Genomic DNA, 6,414 nt, shown 5'->3' with positions numbered 1-6,414 from the left:
CAAGCAGACTTCCCCTAAGGCTAGAGGGATTCAAGGGAAACATACTGGGCATGCGCACATCAATACAGCGCAATTTTTGTTACACTGTATAACAATAATGACTATTTTGGCATTATTGTAAGGGGTAGGTTTAGGGTTCGGGTAGGTGTAGACCATAGACTGTATAAAAACAGGTGTAGACGTTAATAAAACACAATCTAATAGGTAGAAAATTAAATGTATTGGTAGCTTCCGGGTTTAGCTCCCTTCTAGCCACAGGGAAATCTCGAAAGATAATAAGTTTTATTATTAAAAATAATAAACTAATTATAAAATAATAGCAATTTCAGACATTAGTATTTTTTTTACGATTTCTTCTGTTTTTTAAAAAACATGAATGACATTATATATCTATAGTAATAACTGCAACAAATACATCTACATTTACAAATATTTCTTTTTTTTTACATAAACAGTTTTTGATTCATAAAATCTGAATGTCATGATCATAGCAGTAAAGCATCTTCGTTTGTTATTTTAAACACTGAAGCACTTGTAGCATCATTATTTTATCGTTTTATTATTATTATTACTATTATTTTCGTTTAATTGTAGCGGACGACTCGAGGTTTTATTTTGACACTATTTCATAATGTCGTCAGAGCTTTGTTCTGTGTTGTTTACTCAAATCCATAATATTCAGAGACCTGTGATGTACCGTAACTTCGCGTGGTAAATTCTGAACAGTATAAATGAGCGATTTGACTTCAAGAAAAGCAGTTAAATGACTAATGTTACATCATATATATATATAACGCTTTTGAAGAGTCGCATAACACTTGACATTTCACAACCTTAACATGTGTTTATCTTACCAAGCACATCTATTCATTGTGGCTATTATTAAATGGTTTCGGGGTCACCCTGTGGAGTCTGACACATCTGATTGCACCTTAGATTACTTAGATTATTTTGAGGTTGTGATGTACAGATGCCATAGAGGTACATATAAAAAAATGAATGAATGACTATGCTGATGATTGTTTATTTTTGCAGATGGATCCTCTCACACCTTCTCCTGCTTGCATTGTCCATTCAGCCACCCTCAGGAGGAAAACCTCAGAAGTCACATAAAGAAAGTCCACTCCACTATAAGTTTATGAGAAGTGAGATTGCATTCGACCCCTCTTTGCCCAACAGCTGCCATGTTTGTGGCAAAAGCTACCGCTTCCCATGCTTATTAAAAGCCCACCAGCGCACCCACACCGGTGAGCATCCTTTCCTCTGTCCGGTAACTGCGGCCGTAGTTTCTCCCATTCCCAGGCCCTCTGTCACCATAGACTCGTTCATGTGGCCAAGCACATCCTAACATCACCAAACGATGTTCCTGAGGAAAACAAATCAAAAAAGCCAGAATCCCAAACTTATGACTGTTTGTACTGTGTAGAGACCTTCAGCTCACACAGTGCCAGGAGAGACCATTACAAGACCCACCCTGAAGAAGCAGTGCATCACTGCAACGCCTGCGGGAAGCAGCTCAGCTGTCAGGCAGCTCTAATCAGACACAAATGAATCCACACAGAGGAACGACCCTTTAAGTGTACCGAATGTGAGTCCACCTTCATTTGCATAACCTCGTACAAACGACACATGCTGACCCATCAACCAGAAAGACCATTAATTTGTAACTGTGGGAAGGGCTTCACGTACCGTGGTGCTCTTTTGGCTCATCAGCGCATCCATTTGGAAGAGAAACCATACCATTGCATGGTCTGTGAGAAGGGTTTTCTGTACCCAGGGGCTTTGGGCAAAAACCAGGGGACCCACTCCAAAAAGAATCCATGTGGTAAGAACTCTAATATAAAGAACTCTCTTTGTTCACACTCAGACAGCCACCACACAGAGAAAACTTTTAATTGCACTCTGTGCGACAAGCCATTTGTGTTCAAGGCCAGCTTGACCCGGCATAAACTCACACACACCAGAGAAAGACCATTCCTTTGTGTAGACTGCGGAAAGGCCTTTTTCTCCCTTGGAGAGTTGCTCAAGCACCAGCGCTACCACACAGGACATAAACCTTTCCAATGCCCAGACTGCAAAAAGAGTTTCACACAAGCCTGCTACTTGCAAGTCCACACGAGGCACCATACAGGCATACGGCCTTATTCGTGTTCTCAGTGTAACAAGAGTTTCTTCAGTTCTTCCAGCCTTAAGAGACACCTGTTGATTCACACGGGAGAGAAACCCTTCCAGTGCTTGGACTGCGCGAAAAGATTTCAACAGTCATATTATCTGAAAGTGCACTTCCAGACTCACGTGGAAAAGAGATCTGAAAGCAGGATGTCTAATGCTTCATTAATTGCATCATAATCATTTAACTTGGGGGTTAATATTATAAAGCTAAGAGTTTACACACTTTTTGCTTTTTGTTTTCACATTTGTTCTCATACACACAGGAACCTGTAATGTGAGTCAAATTATGTTTTATATCAACAGTAAGTGAAAATGTACCAAAGTCAGGCAAGAGGTGAAAATGATGTGATTAACAAACTGTTTAATATGTGTTCATTTGGTGAACAGTTTGTGTTGGTGTTATGGCTGAGGCCAATAAAAAAATGCGCTGTTGATTTATAAGAAACGGTTGGATTTTCTTGAAAAACACATGTTAAAACGTTTTAATTTTACGTATTACAATAACTATAAAAGTTGTATATTATAATCTTTATTTATGTATTATTATATAAGGGTTAAATTACCCAACACCAAAGTAAAATGCGACGTAACGACATAGAAGTCGCGTTCTAGATTTTATCTAAAAGACGAGCCATGACTGTGACTCGAAGGTAAATCGGATCATCATATACTCATAACAAATCCTGTCCTCTGCACTACTTACTTGCATCGTCCGCCAGGTGGCACCAACACAATTAAAACGCGTTCCACGTGTTCACTGTTGCTCCAGTGTTTACAGCATTACCAGCAGCTCTCAATAACAGTTAATGGTATGAAAACATTATTTTAAATTTTTTTTATCATCATCTTTCTGACTCTGGATATAGTTATCGATTAGATTTAACAGCAGATGATTTTGAAACTGAAGTATATATATTTTGAAAATTATGCTCAAACTATAGCCTATTGAATCTAATTTGGGTTCAATCCCATGTCTGTGGTCCATCAGCAAAGAAGTATAGGAGAAAATATAATAAAACAAAATAGACAAATGTACAAAAAAATTGGTAGTTGTATTTAGCATTGTTCTTATTTCTTGTTGTTGTTTTGTCTTTAATGCAATAAATTGACTAGACATGACAAAGTACAGAAAAATGAACAAACAACAATAACAAAAGGAATGCCTATGTCTTGCCGTTAATGAGGAATGCTTATTTCTTGCAGCTGATGACCATAACAAAACAAAAGCATTTATCAAAAGCATTTCAGTGCCCAGTGAAATCTGTGATTCTGAGAATCCCAGAAAAATAAAATGCATTAAATTTAAGTTTTATACTTTAGGTCTGGAGACCCTAATCAAAAGGTGATTTATGTATTTCAAGCCTTCTGAATTCATATGCTATAGCTTTGTCATTAATTTTAGTATACTTTTTCCCTCCAGTGAGCTCGATTGAAACTGGATCATCCAGATTTGATTTGTAAATTAATAATTTAGACTGATTTTCCAAAGCAGATCAATTGATTCTTCGAAAAGATCTGACTTTTTCCACCAGCTGGACATCTGAAAATCTAGACATTTCAGTTAATGATATGGCTTTTGAAGAATTTGAAAGTAAGTTCAAGTTTCATGGACTGCTTTGATGAATACTTAAATGGTGCTTTGCATCCTTTGACAAGCTTGAAAGCTCCATTACCCTGCATTTTTTTCTTCTTCCTTTGGGTTTACTACAGCTGTCATTAATGGACTTCAATAAAGGAAGATTCCTGCCTTTCTTTCTTTTTTCCCCTCATAGAGAAACATAAAATCAATATAGCTATATTAGAACACAAAGCAGCAAAGGGCAGACACTTGTGGGTGGTTGTTTGGAGTCCTTCAGTCCATTTATTGTGTTAATGTTTCCAGCTGGGACAGGAGAGGCCGGCGTCTGCCCAGCTGCTGTGCACTGACCTTCCACTTACAGCAGGAGGGACAGAGTCCTTTACTAATGCAAGAAGCACAACGATCCATATGACTTTGAAATACTTTTTTGGTGATTGTCTATTTCAAAAGAGGATTTTATTTAAATCAACTCTGTATTTTCAGGCTGTTAGGGCCATAAATGGGGCTCCAATATGTAGATGAGTTTCTTGATCGGAACAAATGGAGAAATTTAGCATTACATTACATAACTGGTTCCTCTGCAGTGAATAGGTCCCAACGGCTGATGAAAACATAGTAATCCACACAGCTACAGTACATAAATACTGTCTAGTGAAGTAAACAGCGAATCAATACATTAAAACTTTAAATCACTGCTTTTGGCCAAAATCCATAATAATGTTTCTTGCCGTGAAAAATCGATTTCCTAATTTGTCCTCTTTTATCACTGACAATAGAACTGTTTTGGATGTTGGATGTTCTTGATCTTTGCATATTTCTCTTCTGGTTCAGACAAGATTATTATTATCTTTTTCATGGGGAAAGCAATATAGAGGATAAAAATCTTAATGTCAATTGTGTTTATTACAAACATGCAGCTTTTCATAAGGTGATAACTGATGGAGTTTATTGTGATGTTTTTAGCAGCTGCTTGGGCTCTCATTCTGGCGGCACCCATTCACTGAAGAGGATCCATTGAAGTGAAGCAAGTGATGTAATGATAAAACTTTCCAAATCTGTTGTAAAGAAGAAAAAAAACTAATCTACATGGGATGGCCTGAGGGTGAGTATATTTTTTATTTATTTATTTATTGATTTATTGCACTCTTCCTTTAATTAAACCCAAGACTGTAAGAGATACAATTTGATGTGATTTAATTCCAGTTGTTTTGGAGTATGACTAAAAGGACTGTATTAGGTGAGGTCTGATATCTAGCCTTGCTCAAGGGGTGTCAGTCAAAACACAGGGTCTGATCAGTTATTATTACAAAGACATTCACATTAAATACTTAGTTTCTTATTATATTCTCAGGTTAAATTATCAAAGAACAATTTATGAAAAATGAAACATTATAACACCACTACCACCTTGTGGTTAGAAATGGAAACTGCTTTTATACTCGAATCGCTTATGAGGTAATTTGCATAAACTGCACATAAGCATGAACATTGCATCCATAAAGATCAAATAAACAGCGATTTAGTTATTAATATGGCAGTTACACACAGTGGGCCAACACTGGTGAATGCCTCCATCTCCGTCTTCCTAGGAGTTCTGACACTGGGTAGATAACTTGGGGCAGGGAACCATCTGGCCGCCCCATCAGAAGGCAATTTGGGGTGATCGGATCTAAATCAGCAATGTCCGCTGATACGTACCCAAGTGGTTTGGAGTTTAAGATGGCCTCGATTTCTATGAGGACAGTTTGAAGAACTTCTTCAGTCACTGTATCTGATCCCAGAGTTGTGTAAAGTGCAGCCTTAACTGAACAAATCTCTTGTTCCCACACCCCTCTGAAGTGTGGAGTAGAAGGAGGATTGAAATGAAAGCTAATCTGTTGTTTAGCTAACTGCTGCTGTAGATCCTGACTTAGCTGACGAAATGCCTCTTTAAGTTCTGTCTCACCACCTCGGAAGTTGGTGCCTTGGTCTGAGTATAACTCTGCCGGTTTCCCACGTCGACCTATGAACCATCGCAGTCCCATGAGGAATGCATCACTATCCATCGATGTCAGAACTTCGAGGTGCACGGCCCGAGTGGTCAGGCATTTGAATAAAAGGCCCCATCTCTTCTCTGTCCGACGTCCCACCTTGACCAAGAATGGTCCAAAACAATCCATTCCAGTTGAATGGAACGTAGGTTTGAATAACCGAAGTCTAGATGGAGGAAGCTCGACCATTTTCTGTGAAGCTGGCTTTGACCTCCATTTACAGCATTCAAGACATGTTCGCTGGTGTTTCTTTACAGCTTCTCTGCCTTTCAAGATCCACACACTTCGGCGCAGCTCTGCAAACACTCATTCTGGTCCTGGATGGCAAAGGCGAGTATCATGATCTTTGATGAGTAAACGGGTGTTGGGATGATTGGGATCCAACACAATAGGGTGTACTGCACTTGGATCGAGGCATTTTACATGTCTTAATCGTCCTCCGACTCAATCAAGTCCTTCCAGCTACTAAATTTACTACCATCTGCAGTTTGTGGTGTTGAGTTAATCACACCACAGACGATAGCTCGTTTTAACTCATCTTTATCATCAGATTCCAGGCTGTGCTTAGCTGGAGGTGATGGCCAAGTACTCTGAGGTTGGAGGAAAAATTCTGGTCCCTGGGTCCATCAATTC

This window comes from Carassius carassius, chromosome 26 (assembly GCF_963082965.1).
Source record: "Carassius carassius chromosome 26, fCarCar2.1, whole genome shotgun sequence".
Classification (NCBI taxonomy): Eukaryota; Metazoa; Chordata; class Actinopteri; order Cypriniformes; family Cyprinidae; genus Carassius; species Carassius carassius.
Note: the sequence above shows the minus strand (reverse complement) of the source record.